Raw genomic sequence first — 21,348 nt, forward strand, 5'->3', positions numbered from 1 at the left:
ACTCTTTAATTAAATTCATATCCCTCTTTTATTTCTTTATATTATGTATCTTTTCTTTGTAAGTGTCTGAAAAATCTTCTTACAACTACAGTGTTAACTATGACCTTACATTAGAATTTGTTGCATAATGTTGTCATCTTACATTGATAACTATATATAATTAAAATTTCAGTTTAATCAATTTTATAGGAAGAACCTTTTATAGGGCAAATTAATAATGATAAGTATAGAAATTTAAATAAATAGTTGATAATTCTATGATGGGTGAACTCTGCTGGGCACTGTACTAAAATTTGAATGTATTTATGGACTAAAAACTTGTAGAAATAATACAATATAAGTACTATTGTTATTCTCATATTAATAAAACAATACTAAAGCACTCAATGCTGGAGACACCACCTTGGATAAACAGTGAAATGATACTAAATCTGGGCAGTCTTCTGCATTCTGTATTCCTAAGGGTTACTTCATTTTTCCTCATGAAAATATATATAGTGATAATTGGTTGAGAAATTTTTTTTGCATATTTCTCAAAAGAAATTATTGTGATTCTTGGAAAATGATGATTAACATCATTTAAACACAATTATCTATCTTTTCTATTATACTTATATCAAATAATAAAAGTGTATTTAATTATTTTCACACTTGGAAAGTCTGAAATGAATTTCATATTAATTTGAGTCATTTTCCTGTACTAGTAATTTTAAGGCTTGAAATTGTTTTGAAAACAGTATGCATGATTTTCTTTAATTGAAATCTTTGTTTCTGGATTTCTTCATTAAAGTTTGCCATTTAAAAATTCAGCAAATTCATTTATTTTATTTGAACTATAACAGCATAGTTATCAGGAAATATTATAATACCAATTACAAAATATCAGCTTTAGATCTGTTGCTAATACATAAAAGAAAAGAGAAAATAGTCAAGCGTGAATGTAGACATGATAAATCATGGGTAAAATGTATTTGATAATCTACAAAAGAACCTAAAAGCTTATTTGTAAAAAAAGAATAATGATTAAAATGAGTAACAAAGTTATTTCGTAGATAATTATATGTATTTGAAACATTGAATATGTGTAATTATTTTCATCTTGATGAAGGTACTGACACACTTCTTAGTAAAATCTCTGTACATTTATATCAAAACAAAAAATAATAATAGCATATATGTGGGTATAACATTCTTGGGTTAAGAGTGGGAAATTTTATTTTTCCACAAAATATATGTGTGACATACAACATACAACAGGGGAGAAAATATGCTCCTAAAAACTGTTCATCCTGAAATTTAACCAATGTAAATATATCATTCTTTTATTTAAATTACAATTATTTTCAAAATAACCTTTTATAATATTATTTGGGACAGCTGCAACATTTTCATATTATGGAAATACCTCACTCATAATGTTTGGGCACTTTTGTTTTCTGAACAGAAAGAAGATAAAATTTTTTTTTAAATTTTAAGGTAAATGCAAAGTGAATTAAAAAATTCCTAAGAAACATTGTTACAATGAGAAATAATATCTTCTTGACTAATTTTGCAATCTTAATCAAGGATCTGAAAAACTTTGTAAATATTCAGAGAGTAGATATTTTAGGATTTAAGAGTATTTATTCTAAATGGCAAATACATCATTGTAACAAGAATGCAGCTTCTAAAATACATTTCAGTCATGACAGGTAATAATATATTGGATTATTCTAAAGGGGACTAATAGAAGAATTATGAAGTTTGAGGAAAAATGTTGAAGGCTCTAGGGAATGATCACAGGAAAACAGGAAAGGTGGGATTTAAATTATAGGAAAACAAAAAGTACACTATGTAACATGTACATCTGTAAGCCCTTTCTCCTGAAGACAGGTCCCAGTGCACCTCTTCTAATTAAGAAAGAACTCACACAGAAATCTGCAGTCTTCTTAGCTTAGGCTGACAGAGAGAAAACTTTGGGGTCTCCGAGATATTTGAAATTGTGGAGGTAAATCTAAGAAAACAGAAAGTGTCAGAACTACTGAGGCCCAATATGTGCATAAAATGTCTTGCTTTTTTCTTGACTCGTATAATGTGTGGAGAAGTTTAATTCCCATCATGTTAAAGGGATTTCATAAAAGTTTCAGATTTCCTAGCTATCATATTCTTAGAAAGCCTAAAACAATTTTTCTCAAGTTTAAGAGTGCCAATTTGTAACACAACTGGCCAATTGAATAAAACTACAAGTTCTTCAGAGAAACATCACCAAATAAGAATCTCTACAAAATACTTTCAAGTACACTCTGCATAAAATAAGATTCACTAGACATAAAATAATCATAGAACGTATTAACTAGTGTCTAGAAAAAAATAGAGAAGAGAAAAATACCCTAAGATGAAAGATAGTGAACCTAAGTAATCAGGTTTAATTTTAGTATAGTTCAAAATTTTGAACAATAGTCATAAAACAGATGCGTACTCTTAACAATGAAATAGAATTAAACTTAAAATAACAAAACTTCCAGAAATCTGAATTACATTTTATGGAATAAAATTCTTACTATGTGCATTTAAAAAATGAATATTACAGAAGAAATAATTAGAGAACAATAACAACATAATATTTTCAAATTCTCCAAAAGTGTGGAGACTAAATATTTTCTAATTTTAATTAATATTAAAATTAAATGAAAATTGCTTTTAATAAAACTGCATTACAACATATCATAATCAACCAGTGATATAAAAAACACAGAACAAATACACAAAAAGCACTAAATACATTAAAATATACATTTTATTTATCTTTAAGAATATGAATGTCAAAAAGAAAACAATAGAGTGACATTATAAAATTTTTGAAAGTAAATTCAAAACAAAACAAAAACAAAAAAAATTGTGATACAGGTTTTACAACGAATCTACCCTTCCAAGCAAAGGCAAAATAAAAATCTTTCATACCATAATGAAACAAAACAAATATCTTAAAAAATCTGTTTGTACTTGTAGACCTGCCCTTCAAAACTTGGTAAAGAAAATTCCTCCTTAACTGAAAATGATACCAGAGAAAAATCAGGGATTGTTTCTAATACTTTCCATTTGTTGGAATATGTCTTATTTGTTTGGCAGTTAAAAAAATAACACGTGTCCATCTTGTTTTACCTAAGTAATATGTTAATAGTAGCAGGATAAAATGTCTATATTATAGCCATAAATGAAATTAGGTTTTAAATAATTAAATGTTGCTATGGCTGCAACTTCTCTCCTGTCCGCTTTGGCCTCCCAGCTGATCAGGTCTACACACAGCTGCCACCTTCGCCGTTGCCCCTTCCATCCTGGCGCAGATCAAAATGAAGCTGTTGTCATTTCTGAACGGAAACTAGCCCAGCAGATGTGCGGCAGGAAGTGGAAGAGCGGCTGGCCACAGGCAACAGCCATACCCAAGCTTGGTTCTGGTTGGCGAGAATCCTGCAAGTCACTCATGTGTCCTTAACAAAATCAGGGCAGCTGCACATGTGGGAATCAACAGCGAGACCATTGTGAAACCAGCTTCAATTTCACAGGAAGAGCTGTTGAATTTGATCAACAAACTCAATAATGATGAAAATGTGGATGGCCTCCTTGTTCAGCTGACTCTCCCAGAGCGCATTGATGAGAGAAGGATCCGCAATGCTGTTTCTCCAAACAAAGACATTGATGGCTTTCATGTAATTAATGTGGGGCAAATGTTTTTGGACCAGTATTCCATGTTGTCAGCTACCCTGTGGGGTGTATGGGAAATGATTCAGCGAACTGGCATTCCCACCCTAGGAAAGAATGTGGTTGGGGCTGGAAGATCAGAAATTGTTGGAATGCCCATTGCAATGTTACTGCACACAGATGGGGTGTACAAATGTCCTGTAGGTGATGCCACTGTTACAATATTTCATCGCTACACTCCTAAAGAAAAACTGAAGAAACACGATTCTTGTGGATATTGTAGTATCTGCTGCAGGTATTCCAAATCTGATCATAGCAGATATGATCAAGGAAGGAGCAGCAGTCATGGTTGTGGGAATAAACAGAATTCAAGATCCGATAACTTCTAAACCCAAGTTGGTTGGAGATGTGGATTTTGAAGAGGTCAAGAAGAACATCAGTTATATCACTCCAGTCCCTGGGGGTGGTGGTCCCAAGACAGTGGCTATGCTAATGAAGAATGCCATTATTGCTGTGAAAAAAGTGCTGAGGCCTGAAGAGCAGGAAATGCTGAAGTCTCAAGAGTTTGGGGTAGCCACCAATTAACCGTGTGTCTGCCATGCTATGAACAGTAGTGCTTCAAGCCAGCCAAGAAGCAATGCAGGCCAATAGAAATGCAAGACTTTTATTTATTCTGCCAAAATGGTTTCAAATATACATGCTTTTTATTTATTGAAAACTTATTTTGGTGGTCTTGTGTGCACCTGGCTTTGCAGTATTTTTCAGGACCACTCCAGGGTCATGTTAGGTTTCAGCTAGATCACATGACCTAGCATGACCCTCGAGTTGACATTCTTTCCTGAAAGATTTTTAAGAGCTTGAGTTAATATTCAATTTAATTCTACTTTGTGATAAAGGGGGTTTTTAGTTTTGTTTAAATAAAATATACCTGTCTGCTGTGAAAAAAAATAATTAAATTTGTATGGGAACTGATAGATATGAGCAAAGGTATGCCACAAAGAAAATCAAATATGTTATGTACCAGATTAAAACAAAGCATAAATTTTCAAAACAATGGATAAAAAGGAATGAATAGTACTTCAGCATATATGAACTAAATTTTGCATCACAGTATAGCAGTATCACTGGTCTAACAATGACATAAATAATTTTTGTATGACATTAGATTGTATATTTTGCTATGTATTACAAATAACTGCAGTTATTTTCACCTATTTGCATAGCATATGAGGAATGGAATACAAAGGGGATGCAGTCATAATAAAAGAAACATGATATTTTTTGTTTAATAGTGCTGGGGTATTTTTGTATATTTTAGAGAACAAGAATTCTCTTAAGGTACACAATTCTAAGTATTTCAGAGTATGTATAATGTAAACTCTAGCCTTTCAGTCAATCTTCTTGTCCTATTAGATGACTGATATTTTTCCTAAAACTTTAAAGCATGTAATAGATATAACAAAACGCTATCATTCCTCTTGCCTTCTTTTCTACAAGAGACTGAGGTTCATTACTATCCAATATGTATAAAAAATTAGCTGATCAAACAGGTATTCATATCATGATTGTGACTTTTAACAGTTATTTTTCTTGTGATATATATTCAATGCTGCTAAATTTTTAACTTAAAAATTAAATAAATAACAAAACAAAAATTGGCAGAATAATTATTTAAGGAATGTGTTACATTTTTTCCACTGTGTTGTGCAGTATATCTCTATTTTGATATCTATACTAAGAGTAAAATCAAATCATCAAACACATGCACCAAGCATACGGTGTGTGTGTGTGTGTGTGAGTATTCTGAGACAGGGTCTCACCACGTAGTTCAAGCTGACCTTAAACTCGGCATGTAGTCCATACTGGCCTCCAACCCACAGCAATTCTCCGGCCTCAGCCTCCCAAATGCTGGGATTAAAGGCATATGCCACCACTCAGAGTTTACACCAAATATACTTTTCATCCTGTACCTATTTTAGCTGAATCTTTCCCTCTTGACATGTTCTAAGATTTTGTCATAATTAAAAGCCTGAAATATCAATCTGCTTTTCTTTATATAATATAATCATCCTTTTCTGGTTTTTGTTACAATACGGCATTTTTTTTGCCACTTTACTTATTTAATATTCCATTTAACTGCTGCTTTTACATACTGTCAATGTAAATTTCGTCTTCCAGTTTACCTAAACCTCTTTTTTAATCTAGTTATGTTTCTTTGCTTCTCTTAGTTCCTACTTGCGTAATTGCTTTCTTATTTACTTCAAGACTCAGGCAAATAGTTTTCTTATTTTGCTGACTGAAATGAATCATATCCAGAACTTTCTTCCTCTCAAATTTCATGATAGACTCATTTATTTGTCCAGAAAATCATTTCTGTAAAAGTCATACATTTTTTCATGTATCAACAAATACAAATTAAATCTATCCAAATTAATTCTTGCCACTGGAAGTTTGTTCCTAATTCACAGTTCTGCTCATTGTCCATCCATGATTCAGATTTATAGCTGGAATTGGACTAAAATTCATACATTTGAATCAAATATCTAATATTGGCATGTATAGCCTTGATGCATTGGTGGATTTATGTGATATTGACTCCTATTTGTAGATTTATTAGAGATTCCTTATCGATAGTGTGTAGAGACCTATATTCTGTGATTGGGTATTTACTAATCATTTTTCTATACCATTCTAGTAATTTATTGTACTTAGATGCTTCTCAGAACACAATTAGCAATTGTTATATAACTATATTATTGCTATATTCCAGCCTGTAAATTATAATCCCTGAAAGATTGGGTTTTGGTTATTGACATTTATATTCAATTTTGTAGCCATTATATCATCACTGTTTTGACCTAGATTTTATTACTTTTTGTCACTGCCTTCCTACCTATGACTACTTTTTAATTAATATCTTGGTTTTATTATATTAAAATGACATATCATGACTGAAAATATCTGCAAATTTTTATACTTAAAAAATATTATGCATTATTTTGAAGTCATCCAGGCACATTATTCTCTTTGAGTTTTTAAATGCTGCTTTCTTTTAGATTATGAAAATTTCAAGACAAACACCTTCACAACATTTACCCCAAATCACCCTAAATTATGTTTGTTAACAAAGCTAGTGAAATATAATTTGCACTAATTTTGTTTAAATTTAATAAATAAATGCATCTTATAGATTTAGTAAGAAATTGTTAATTTAATGTTTAGTAGTGATTTTTTGAGTCTTTTCCCCCTTTTTTAATCTTAGTTTGGACTGCTAAAAAAAACAACAAAAAAAAGGTCATACACCACGTAACTAGGAAATAGCATAAATCTCTACCTCACAAGTTTGAAGCTGGAAATCCAAAATCAGGGTTACAGCATGGTTGGTTGAGTTCTAAGGATGGGACTCTTCAGGGATTGCAAGTTGCCAACTTCTCATTATATCCTTCCATGACAAAAAGAGTGAGAGAGAACCTTCTGGGATTCCTTTTAAAAGGACACTAATGTCATTCATGAGGCTCCACCCTCATGACTTATTTATTTTCTTAAAGAACTACCTACTGATACCATTATTTGAAGGCTAGGATTTGTAGAACTTACATATATGAATGTGGGGCACATTCTGTCCATTGCAGTTTCCCCCCAAAAGTGAGATATTTAGAGGTAAATAAGAATTAGAAACAAATTCCTGTGTTTAAAATTTTAATAAACTGAAGTTTCCAACCTTGAATTCAGTAGCTATTTTTAATTATTTTTGCTTTATATAGACAATAATCTAAAATTGCATGCATTATTATCTAATGATTTTAAAGCATACACGATGATTATTAAACCTTATTAAATATGTATATAGCATAAAAATACGTTTTAAAAATTAACTTTCTTAAGTAACTGAAACAGAATACATATAGTTCACATTTATTGTAAGATAATTTTTCAATTACCTTGATTTTGATTTGAATAGCTAAATCTGTGAGTGGCTAAAATTTGGATATTTATTTTCTACTTTATACATCTCTGATGAAAACCCTTAAACTACTTCATGTAAAATAGAAAAAGCAGCATGCGTTACAAAAACACATAACATTTTTCCTGGGATAGAAATTGTAACATTGAAGCAGTGAATATTTAACTTTCAATGCCATTCTAAAGTCATATTACTCTCTGTTATTTGTCAAGTACCTTAATTTGATTTTTAATATTAAGGTTAATGAATCTTATCAAAAATTCACAATTCTCTCAGAGAACTAGTGAAGAATTCTACTATACAACATTACATTTAAAGAGCTATATAACATGTTTCAAATATGATTAAGAGAATTGAAAAAATGTTCCAAGATGACCAGGACCACTGATGAGTAAAAGAGGTTCATGTTACTTGTTTTTATTTTTATTTTAATTACAGTAATAAGGAATGGCCTCAGCGCCTTCACAATGATCTACATCCCCAGACCATTTTTCTTCTTTTTCCTTTTTCATTTTGAGACAAGGTCATACTAAGTCAGTAAGTTAGCCAGGCTGGGGTTAAACTTGCAATCCTTCTGCTTCAGCCTCCCAGAATGTTGATTATAGTTGTGCATGACCAAACCTGGGTTATTTATTCTGTATTTTAAAGGCATAGCAATGAAGTATAATTATAAAATATATATTAATCCAATTACATTTTGTGTCAATGCTGCACTGTTTTATGTAATGACAGCCAAATTGTTATATTCTTGGGTTTTAAAAATGCAGACAAAATTTGATAACTTTATTCTAAAGGGACAAGTAGAGATTCAGATTACATTGTATATATGTTACAATAATTTATTAAAATAATAATTTAAATATAATAAAAGAAAACAGAACATATTGATTGTCAGAAGTATCAGAATTTAGGATAAAATTTATTCTTAACCATTCTGAAGCCACAACTATAAGCTGTCTTTTAAGACGGTGTGTCAGAAACTTAATAGGAAGAAATGTTATTTCATAAGATCAAAAATATAAATACTACACAGATTGAAAATTGATTGGAAGATATCACATATATATATGCATATATGTAAATATATATCCATATACATATTTGTAAAAATATACATTTGACTTAAGCACATTGAACTTTTCCTTATGCTTTCAAAATGTATTATTAGTCTTAATTATATTTCATGTACTATTTACAAAACAGTTAATCTTTTAATCATAATTTTGATGATTAAGTGAAATGTTGAATGTTGTTTCCTTAAGAAATCTAATTTTAAAAGAAGATGCCCAACTCGTAGACTTGATTTTGATGTATTGCATTGAGTCATGATTAGAGAAATTTGGGGGGAATTTTTATGAAACTGTATTGATGTCTTAATCTCAAGTACTTTACACTGAGTTAGGTCAAATCAGAAGCTCCAAAGAAAAGTGAAATAAAATATCGATGTATTTTTAAAGCTAGAGATAATGACTTATAATATTATTATGTTGTTTTGTTTGTAGTTGTAATGTTCCTCTGAAATATAACCTCAAATGGAGAATATTTTTTAAAATATTAACTCTCAGAAATACATTTTTAAGCAGTCACTAATGGTTACACAGTCATGCCAACAATCACGAGCATACTGGAATTCTTAAATAATCAAATGATATCTGTTTTCTCCACGTTATGATATGTAGGTAATTAAAAGCAAGTCTGTCTGCTTAATTTTGGTAATTTAAAAATGAAAATGATGTTTTTGAAAGTATATCTTTCCCATGGTTTGTAGTGTAACTGCAAAACAATGTCCTTAAGTGAACTACAAAATAAAAACCTTTATGTATTCTCCCAGATTGCGTGAACTTAGATTTACTGTGTGTTATAAAGTGTGCCTCTATGCAAGACATATTGGTTCACATAGATATTTTCTACACAGGATTATAAGATTCAAGACATTAAGGAGCATACTTTGATTTCTTATGTCTAGAATATCAAACACAAGTTATAAATTCATAGTTCATGTATAAGTGAATAAATTCATGGATAAAATCAATTCTAATAATTTTGGTATCTATCAGAGTATTGCATAAATCCCTAAAATGCTGTGTAAAAACTTTTTAGCATACTTATTACTATATATTGAAATTTTAAACATTTTCTCCTTAGAATAACATCCATTGTTGTGTCTGCTGAAATATTCCAGCATTTTATTTTTTGATTTTTTTTCATCACAGGTGACATATAATCAGATACAGTCTGAGGCTTCTTGAAGCTAAGATAGACAACTGACTTGTCTAATGCACATTAGAGTCCAGGATTGGCAAACTTCAGAAATGTGTACAATTTAAATATTATTTCTTCTATAGGAAGTAAATCAGAATTTAATAGCACCATATTACCCATCATTGTCATGAAGAGCATTATCTTTCCTTCTTCCATTAGGCTAGGGTAGATTCCTCCCCATGCATGTGAGCCTAGAGTTGCCATCACCCATTCATAAGGAACATGAGCATCACTAGCACACCCTCGTCTCAAAAGTCCCATGACTTAGCAGTTAAGGTAGCCTGACAGAATAGTTTCTTGTATGAGTGTTAGGTAGGGCCATACAATGGTCTAAAGCAAATTAAGAGTAGTAGTGTCAAACTCATTTTCTTCTTTTTCCATTTATTTCTTTTTTCTCTGTCCTTCTTTCTTAAATAGCTCTCCCTGCTGGCCTCCTCACTTTGGTCACTTTCCTTATATTCCAAACATATTATAATTAAAATGTCTAAGCTACACACCCTTGGAAATAGTGGAATAGCAGATAAATTGCCTGAATTTGAATTCTGTCTCCCTACTTTGTGGGGGAACCGCCTTATTGATCATGCCCAAAGCAGGCTGTCAGCTGGTTAGGCTGTAAAGTGTTAACTCCACAATTGGCTTATTTTGAAAAGTGAGCACACCTGAAGCCTACATCCCGAGGTCAGAGTGACTCTTACCCAAATTATGTTCCCACTATTAAAACCTTAACTAGAAGATCAAGGTTATTTGCCAATTATAACCCTATATTTTGTCTGTTCTGCTAATAATTTGAGAATGCTTTTTCTTTTTGCTTTATAAAGCTTGCCTACATCAGTAATGTGTCCATAGCTATTGCACATCCCCCCACATAGCCCCTTTACCACAATCTGACCATGATGTCATCAATAAATAGTAGTGGCTTGGACTGGCCAGGGTCTTTGCTGGTTGCTCAGCACTGGCTATCCTGGCTCCTCATTTCTCTCTTTAATTATGTCTTTGAGTCTTTCTTTAACCCTGCATTGTACACTGGGTAGGAGACTGGAAGCTACTGCAGAGGTCTCCAGTACTACTTAATGGTGGTCATCTTAAACTTATAAAATTCTTTTTCTCACGTAAATTATATTTTGACAGCAGTTGTTTCGACAATGTATGCTGAACATTCAAGGTAATTCCGGACTAAAAATTGTTACCTATGATGTTAAGATTTTTGTGTTTGCCAGCATGTCTAAATGTTTGTAAACCTATCAACACAAAAACTATTGTTATTAAAATTTTAGCACAAATTCTATGTCTCAGAACCCTGTTCAAATCTTGTCAATTTATTATAAAGAAAAAAATAAGAGATAACTCACAAGAAGGTGAGTAAACATCAAAAATTTGTTTAATGTATTTGTTCTCCTGGTATCCTTTTTTAGGCCTCAGTCAGTTATTTGAAACTCAGGTGTACCACATTGTTCATGACCTAGTCAGAACTTCTTCGGCAAATGTAGTTGTTTGTGATACAGCATTCCTGTTCTTCATCCCACAGACCCAAATTCAGCACATCCCACTAATATAACTCCTGTCAACATAAGAATCATGTAAATAAATTCCTCAGTTCATGCATGCTTCCTTTAAAATGGACAATCTACATCTCATGCAGGAAAGCTTCAGAGATAATGCTCAAGACCCTTTCAATGCAATGTTAAAAAGAAACTGTAGCAAAAATTGTAATAGGAGGTTAGATGTGTGTTTCTGAATTTCTATGTTACATTTGTTACTGGTAAATAACTTGCATAGTCAGAAACTTCATGAGGAAAGTGGATGAGAAACAAGGCAAGATCCAGCATTTAATTCTGCATACTTTTTGACACCAAGTCATACAATAACTGCTTTCAAATTTTCAACCTCTTTGTCTCATTATTTAATTACCATAAAAAGCTTTTAGCCTTTACCCTCTGGTTATAATTTGAAAGTTAAAGTCACTATCATTATATTTTTAATTGTTACTGTATATATTTTATAGGCATATTTAAAGTGGCAAGATCCAAGTAATTCAGCATCAAAGAAGCTTAGAACGTTTTATCATCTTGTAAATACCTCTTGCCTAATTGAAAGCCATTTACCTTAATGTTATATTCTCTCTCCATAATACCAAATTAGATGTTATTACTACAGTATTTTGGTATGTTTACATTTTTTCTTTCTTTTTTTAACCATGCTTTTTTGGTTAGAACTGTTGTTTAGAGACCTCTTTTTCTTTCTTATGATTTAATGGTTCTTTTATTAAATATTATTGATGATAAAGTATATTCAATTTGTTACACTAAAAAGAAATAAGAATGAACTAATATATAATTATAAATTAACATTTATTTTTGATTCAGTATTTTTTCATACTCTTATTTCAGTCTTCTGTCAATTTTATTAAGACCTTAACTGTCATTCTACTTGATGTGTTTGTTTGTAATCTATTTCAGATGAATATTAAGTTCTCATTCCTGGGAGTTCTTTTTCTAGTGAAATTAAGTTTTACCTTAAAGATAAGATATTATTACTCTAAGAACCTACATAAATTTTATTTCTAACCATCAAATTCTACATGTAGTCATAACTATATCAAGTCATCTTTGATTCTTAGACATAATAATTTTTTCCCCCATCTTTGGGCCTCAAAAAATGAAAAAAATATGAGTTGGTATTCCATTTGTTTCTATGAGACAAATGGTGAACATAATTCAAATGATAAATTCAGTGATTTTGCCCCACTATAATGAACAAAGATTGATTTGAGATCACAAATTTTATCAAATTAGCTTTCAGAGTAGTCTCTTTCAAATTTATACACTGAGAACATGGCCAAGATTTCAGCAAGGCTTCCTCAGTAATTCTTGACATTAGTAGATTCAATTTTTTCTTTCTTTTATTTGTGTTAGGTAATTGGTGTTTCTTCTCCTTCCTGTTAAGGCTAAAGCTCTAGTGTACTACAGATTAGTATATTCCCCTACAGAAAAAATGCTACAGAACAATTATCCAATGGTATATTTTAAAACATGGTAGGTCAGACAGACTGTTCAGGACGATTTCTGTGGTTATAGGATTCAGTATATGAGACTGTACAGTGAGAGAGATAAATTGGGCTTACTTTTGAAGATAGCACGGCCAATGGGGAACTTGTGGCAGCAAAATAGCCACTGGAACTCGTGGATGTAAGTTACTAACCAGAAACAGAGTCAAAAGGTATTGGCTGACATGACTTTACAATATTCTTGCTGAAGGAAGGCCAGGATGGGCAGATATCACATGAGAGATGGTAAGAAATGCAGTCCCAGGTCAGGCATCGAGGGTCAGATTAGTTGTGAAGGGTGGGAAGTTTTTGCTAAACAGACTTAGCAGAATCCTTAAGTCAATTTGCTAATGTGGAAAACGATGTTATTTTCAAAAAACAGGTAATACAAATGTCATTAAATGCTAGTTTTATTGAGCTTTACCTCAATAGACCATTAATGTGTACATGTATGCAGATCTGAGGTGAAATACACTGATTAAATTGGACCATAGGGTCTCATACTAGAACAAGAAAAACCACAGGGAATGTTTGCAGTGGAATTATTAACCAAAAATTAACATTTGAGTCATTGAATAAATATACTATAAGTTAATGTTATTACTCAACTTGGCCTCTTGGGCATGTAGAGAATAAAAGCTTTCACCATGGTCAGCGATTTAGATCAGTGGTTCCAGAGCCTGCCTTGCAAGCTCGAGGTCCCAAGTTTGATCCCCTGGTACCAAAAAAAAAAAAAAAAAAAAAAAAAAAAAGAAGCTTTTCCCAGACTACTGTGTCTTTGAGGAATCTCGTTCAAATAAGAATGATATACAACCACATAGAAAAACAATAAAATCTTCAGTCCAATATCTTTCCAGTCTACAAATTGAGATTGTGTGAGTACACTCACAACTTGAACAATTATCAGTTTTTTTAAATGAAAATACATTTAACATAGATTGTTGTCTTATTTCCATATAAAAGAAAAGGTGAATATAAGAAAAGAGGGAACTCTGAGAACACCCATGATGCATAACTCATAGGGGTATTCCAACATGCTGGTTGTGTTTGCATAGTGACTATTTTCATCACTGCCTGAAGCCATTCTCTTATATTTTGAGTCTATGAAGGCAGCTCTGAAGATTACTCAGAGTGAAATTTTTCCTGAAAGTAGTTGAGATCCAAATCAGCTTCTAGAGGTCAAATGTTGAATAACATAAATTTAAGCATTTAGACTTTTTTTGCTTGTGAGAGAGTAAAATGCACCTTTTCAAAAGCAGTCTAAGATAGAACATTTAGAGGTTAAACCAACTGTATTCATACGTTTGCTGTAGCCTCAGACTTGTGTAAATGTTATTCTTTGTAACATAAGATAGAACTTGATTTCAAAAGATAGTTCTATGCTTATATTATCTCATACTCAGATATTTTAAATTTTTAAATTAATTTTTACATTTAGTATTTAATTGAAAACATAGTACTTCTATAACCTATAATGTATGTTAAGTTAAATTCTAATTATATCTATTTATAATCTCTAATCCTTGGTCATGACCCAGTTAAAACAGCAGCAGAATTTGGAGTCCAACAGCCTAATCACTGAAAATGAAATGAGGTTCAAATCTGGACAATAAACAGATAAAGCAAGGGCAAAAGTAAATAAATATATTTGAACATTATATACATCACATTGAGGTTGATATCTTCTTCAGTTTCCTGTTTTGAAAAGACAAGAATACTTGCTTACATTTAGTGAAATATATTATATATGTGTATATATTTTGCTGCATTTTTATATGTATGCTTTTATAACATATTTATTGCATGTATTTAATAACACTTTCTAGTTAAAAAAGAGTAATACAGAAACATCATTACTTAATGCTGAATCATAGATCAATGTCAAATTACTTGTATTTTAATCTGGTAATATGCTATAAGATATTTTAGAAAAATAATCATACATCTGGGCCTTAAATTATTACAAATCAGTGTTCTAGAAACTATACATTCGACATATCTATTTTGGAACCCACCACCAGGAGGACAGTGCCCAACACTTAAGATCATATATGTGTTTCCCATGGGTAACACACTGGATTACTTTGTTGTCTGGTCCACCAATGTTACTGCTTTGTAACTCTCTTCCTCATTCAGCCAAATCCACTGTAATTGCTGAAGGATTTAAAATCTTTTCACTTTCCTCAATCTCACTTCTGATTATATTTCATCTGTTTTATGTTCTCACTGTAATGCTAAATTTAAAATAATTTAATAGATTACATAAGATTTTTTCTCATGTTATATTTCATTATTTCGTTGCTCTCCTTAGCATTTTCTCTATCCTCCATTTCAGCACTGTCTGTGGGTTTTCCGATTTTGCACTTTCTGTCTTTTAACAATAATTAGGATCTGAAATATGACTAAGTAAGCAGCACTAATACCTGTGTTTTTCCCAGTAGATTATTTCCAATTCTTTGCACTCTTATGATAATAAACATTGTTTAAAATTTATTTAAAAATTTCAGTAAATATGCAGAGCCAAATTCAACCAAATTTACTGGTTTACTCTTAGGTAAGTTATAAATATTTCCAAAAACTGAAAAAAACATTGCACCACAATTTCATAAATTCTTAAATAATTATGCTTTTTAGCTTCATGTATTTTCATCATTGTTTCATTATCAGTTTTAATTACTATGAAATAAAACAAATTGCTATATAAATATCTTTTTCTGAAATCATAGTTGCCTGATAAGTAAGTTAGATTTTTATATCATATACTTTAATCTGTACCAAAGGTAGTCCTGGAATATAATCACACATTATGGTTTCATTATATTGAATACATCATCATTTATTATTCATTATTATAGAGGGATTATAAACATGACAGAGACCAAGAAATTCTGTATAAAATATGATAGAACTTAAAATTTAGACTGTACAAAGAGGTTCCTTTAAGTTTTCTATTTTCTAACATATAAATTAAATCTCTGTATAGTCTTCCAAGAACTTGGTAAGATATTTGGACAATATTACAGAGTGAGAGAAAGGTCTGAGACCTCAAAGTAATAACTGATCATTGCTTGCTTAATTGAGTCATGTCTAAATTAATCTGTCCTAGCAGTTTATATTTTTATTCCCACCACTACTCTTTTTATTTTTTCCAAGTTGATTTGTGAATCCCGGAGAAACTACATGCATTTGTGCAAACATCTGGTTGTCTTTCCTGCTTTGGTTCTCAGAGATTTCTAGGACTAAGTCTCATATTTTGAGTTCCTGTTTTAGATGATGTTCTTCAACTACTCAGGGCTAATTTTCATTCAGTTCTTAATGTCTCACTCCACATATCGTTCTATGGAGACTTCATTCATTTAGATCAATACAGTACTGCAATTGCAAAACCTAAGAGAAACTCTAGTTATTATTTTGTGACTCTTCAAGAAATTTAATAACATTTACATGGTGTAATATAAATTTCAATTTTAGTAAGTATTTTTATAAATGACATACATTATCAATTTAAAATAACAGTTATTTACTATTAACGTTTTATCATTATAAAATATAGATATTTAATTACAAAAACAATCACTTTAGAAAAAAATGAAGCTTAACCTTAAAAATGCTGAACATCTTTCTTTCACAATTTACTGCTGGAATTCCATGAAAATATAGACTTCTTAGTTTGTGAATGATATGTGAAGGAAATTGTGTTAGAGTTAATTTTATGTATTCATATGACTGAGATAAACAAAGCACACACATTTGGCTAAACCTGTCTGTGAGCTTGCTCTGAGAAAACATAAGAATCATAGATTGATATATCAGATAGCTCTCTTCAATATGGCTGAGACTCGTCCAATCCATTGAAGTCTTGAGTAGAATTAAAGGCTGACTGAGAAAATTCTCCTCCTCTGACTGCCTTGAGCTAGAACATTGGCCTTACTGGTTTTCAGGCCCTTGGATTCAAACTGGAATGATAGTATGACTTACTGGATCTCCAGATTGCTCACTGCAAATCTTGGGACCTCTCAGGCTTCATAATTATGTGAGTCAATAGTTTATATTAAGTTTCAACAAATACATATGTATTTTATTGGCTCTTTTTCTCTGAAGAGCCCAAAACTAATACAACCTAGGAAACATGTATTCAATATTTTCATTTCAGATCTACAAAAAGAATCAAAGTTATACTCAGATGTGATGGGTAATTTAAATATATAATAATTAAACTTTCTAAGATGTTAGCTTGCTCACATTGTATAACTACATTAACATATAGCTGTGATCAGTATGTATTTTGTGGCAGTACACCATGAATTTATATAATTACTGTTTAAAATCCGTATGCTTTTCCTTTAGGCATTATTTAAAGGTGAACATCAGATGAGCTTACAATGAAGCATAGATGGGCACAAACTCAAACAGCAAGGAAATAAGTCTTCAATCCTGGAAGAATTTCTAAAGTAAATCTGAGAGGATTTAATATACCAAAAGCACAAGTGATAATCAGCTACACTATCAGTATAAATCCAATAATTATATATTCATTTACAAATATTGATGTACCATTCTGTAAATAAAACAACATTATTATAAACTCAAAACTTCCAAAGGAAAGTTAAAAAATAATTTTGGCAGTTATAAATTAATTAAATGTCTTCAGATTTATTTTAAATTCAATATTTTTCCAGATATATGTAGCCTATTTAAATAACATGTTTCCACAAAGTAACTTCATAAGAAAAATTAGTTTAAAAGGATCTTATAAATATATAAATAATATATGCAAAAGAATACCCTGTGGCATTTCACAGTTATTTTGGTGAATTTATATTACAGATATGATATACTTTGGTGAAAATGGGAGCTCAATTTGTCAGAGCAACTTTTTGTCTACATATCTGTGAATAAAACAACAAGCAGAAAAAGCTACAGTACTAATTAAAATATTATATTTTCATCGCACTTGCCTTTTCAAAACTAACACTTGGTCTAGTTATTAACAAACATAAACAAAAATCATATATTCCTGAAAATTTTTGCAAACATTAACTTTTATTTATTATGTTTTAAGAAAGCATATATATTATTTAGGTATTATTTGTTTAGACTTATGCATTACATATTTAAAGACTGATTTTTAATTAATACTTAGAAGTGGACATATGTAGAATGATGCACACAACATATTCAATGTAGTCTGCATCTAACATACCTAGTAATGGATAATCTATGTTTCTATATTAATTAAAAGAAAGAAAATTTGAATCTTTGAAAAATAAAGTGTTATAAATTAACATCCTAAAGACAATCCAGTTAAATGAGTTCTCATATTTAAGAAGAAAATTTCTATTTAAATGTGTTTCTATAATTTAGACCTCCAGCATCAAGAAAATAGTTGTCATGATAATATCAGTAACTTTCCCTTCATTTTATTGCCTAAAATTTGGAAGAATTATTTTATGACTGAAAATATATGATTTTGAATTGAAGAATATTTTAATGTAAGGGTTTTATTCAAAAATATTCACAATAATATATTTCAATTTAATATTTTTAAAGATTTTTAGTGGTGAGCTCCAGAATTAACTTTATATCAAATATGGAAATTACACTACTTTCCATTTGGTACAATTCAGCAAAGCATGAGAAAAAATGATTAAATATATATCCAATTCTCAATTATTCACACTAATGGAGGGGAAAAAAGGTGTATGTAGCATTAAAACAAAAGGAAAATCCTAAATCATTTTTAGCTTTGGAGTACAATTCATCACATCTATACTTTTCCGTGGTAAAGTCCTGTTCAGCTAAGCCTTAATGTCAAGCATATGAAAGACCTGACCTGAATCTTTTGAGATGAGAAGTCCCTGTAGAACAATTCAAAAAAATTATATTTTATTAAATGTAAACCCAGATTAGAACTACAAAACTTTCACATTAATTACAAAGGTTAATATTTCTGTATTTTAAAAGATTAGAAACATTACTTGGTAGTTACATTTCTACTTGTTCATTTATGAAATGTTTACTAGATGTCTATAACATTCTGGGCAGCTGTTTGCTGATAATACACTATTGAAATGAACATTAACCTGATCTCATAGATATTACAATTAAATAATCGGAAAAGACAATAAATAAAATAAATAAAGCTTAGTAGTGGAGGTAAGTGTTAATGGGAATGGAGTATTTGATATTTTAAATAGTGTTACCATGAAAAAACTAGTTCTTATATATAATTTAAATATAAATATAGTTAAGATAAAAAGTGAGCCAATAAATAGCTAAAGAAGAAATGTTTGACACAGAGCGAGTCACCAGTATAAGGGTCATGAGGGCGCATGTGCTTGCAGCATTACAGGAGCAGCAAAAGGCTATGTGATAACTGAAGTTGCATTTGCAGGCCTGAGTAATAGTATATTTTCTATTATTTTATAAAAATACATAACTATTATGTATGACAAATCTATTCTCTTCTCTCTTCAACATTCTCTAAGAGCTCTATTAAAATTATTCTGCTAGAGAAGATTAATAAATAATTCTGCTAAACCAAATTGAAAACTAAGCCAATGTAACAATTTTTTCTTAATTTACAGTCCATTGTTTTATTCGACTTGTCCTTTTATACTTTTTTTAAAAATTAGTTTTATTGATACATTTTAAATATATAACATAATGACATTCATCATTGGAAATTTGCACCTTTACATAATCTCTTTTGGTTCTTATTTTTTCCCCATTCCCCTGCCCTCCCTGCAACCCCTCCATCCCTCCCTATTTACAAATACCCTCACTGGAGGAAAGATAGCCTCTTTAATAAATGGTGTTGGAAAAATTGGGCTTCAACTTGCCAAAGATTAAAACTAGACCTACATCTCTCATCATGCACTAAACTAAAATTGAAATGGATTAAAGATCTAAATATTAAAACAGAAACGCTGAACTGGCTGGAACAAAGTTAGGTAGAACTCTTGAAGACATTGGTGTAGGAAAAGATTTTATGAACAAAACCTCAGTTTCCCATGAACTAGCACAAACAATCAACAAGTGGGATCTCTTCTTATTAAAAAGCTTCTGCCCAGCAAGAGAAACCACCAACAGTGTGAAGAGACAACCCACAATGTGGGCAAAAATTCTCACCTGTTGTTCCTCAGACAAAGGTCTACTATCTCGAATCTATAAAGAGCTTAAAAAGATCAGACCTCCCAAATTTAAAGACCCAATACATGATATATCTTGATTCTTATTTTTTTTCCATTCCCCTGACCTCCCTTCAAGCCCTCCACCCCCCTTTATTTACAGACTTTTTTCCATTTTTTCATTTTCTCATGTTAATTCCATTCCCTTCTTTCCTTCCACTTCCCCTTGCCCTTTGCACCTTTTCTTCCTATTTCACATCGTCTTTTATACATTTTGATCCTTATTTACACTTTCAGTTTCTCACATCAGAGAAACTATTTGGTATTTACACATGTGTGTTTTATTATACCTTTTTAAAGGACCATACAAGTGGGACTGGTTTTGTTTTGCAATTCAAATTCCTTTCTCTACTCTGAATATATCATTTCCTGAGTGTGGTATGTTCATTCTAATACCAGTGATCTTGCCCCTATAATCAGTCCTCCTTTAATGCTCTCTCATTCTTTTACATTCCCGCCCTTAGATCAAATAACACTTAATCAGGGAGGCCCTCCTTGAGCAACAAGCTCACATCTCTTGTTAGATATATTTAATTCATTGCACTTTCATACCCGTGATTTCACATATTAACTGCGACTACTTGATTTATATCTGGCTCCTCCAACATGTTGGTACTTCTGGCTGAATATCTATCTGTAGATTTGTCCTAAATAGTACTCTAAAAATATTCATTGACAGAAGATTAGAAAGAAATACTGAATGGATTTTCATCAGTGATTCCATGCTCTATTCCTAATTTTTATTGCTTTATTTAGATAATTTAGAATGTACACATTCTTTTATTTCTCATCTCAGTAAGAATTTGGAGAAATAAATTTGGATTTTATTTCTACAAATGCTTCTATTTGTATTTTAAAATATTCATTAACCCTGTTTTCTGTCTCAACCTTTTCTTTTTGCTATACTCCCTTATACTGACAATTCAGTAGACTGAGATTTCTCTTATAGTCTATTTCTCACTTCTTGGTGATAGTTAATACTATTACTGTTGTTTATATTTTCAAGGCACAAAAATCAATAGTGTTCCTATACACTAATAATGAACTCACTGAGAAAGAAATTAGGAAACAATACCATTCACAGTAGCATCAAGAAAATTTAAATATTTGGAAATTAATCTAAACAAAAAAGTGAAAGACTTCTACAAGAAAATGAAATAAATCTGAAAAGGGAGATCAAAGAGGAGATCAAAATAAAGTATGAAATGTTA

General features: G+C 30.9%; 1 pseudogene; it reads left to right on the forward strand.

The window, feature by feature from the left end:
- Positions 1-3,226: 3,226 nt before the first annotated feature.
- Positions 3,227-4,263, forward strand: LOC101716575 (bifunctional methylenetetrahydrofolate dehydrogenase/cyclohydrolase, mitochondrial pseudogene; annotated as a pseudogene).
- Positions 4,264-21,348: the final 17,085 nt, after the last annotated feature.

The sequence above is a fragment of the Heterocephalus glaber genome, unplaced genomic scaffold (assembly GCF_053883595.1).
Source record: "Heterocephalus glaber isolate CG9 unplaced genomic scaffold, H.glaber_assembly_v1.0 deba00001577, whole genome shotgun sequence".
Classification (NCBI taxonomy): domain Eukaryota; kingdom Metazoa; phylum Chordata; class Mammalia; order Rodentia; family Bathyergidae; genus Heterocephalus; species Heterocephalus glaber.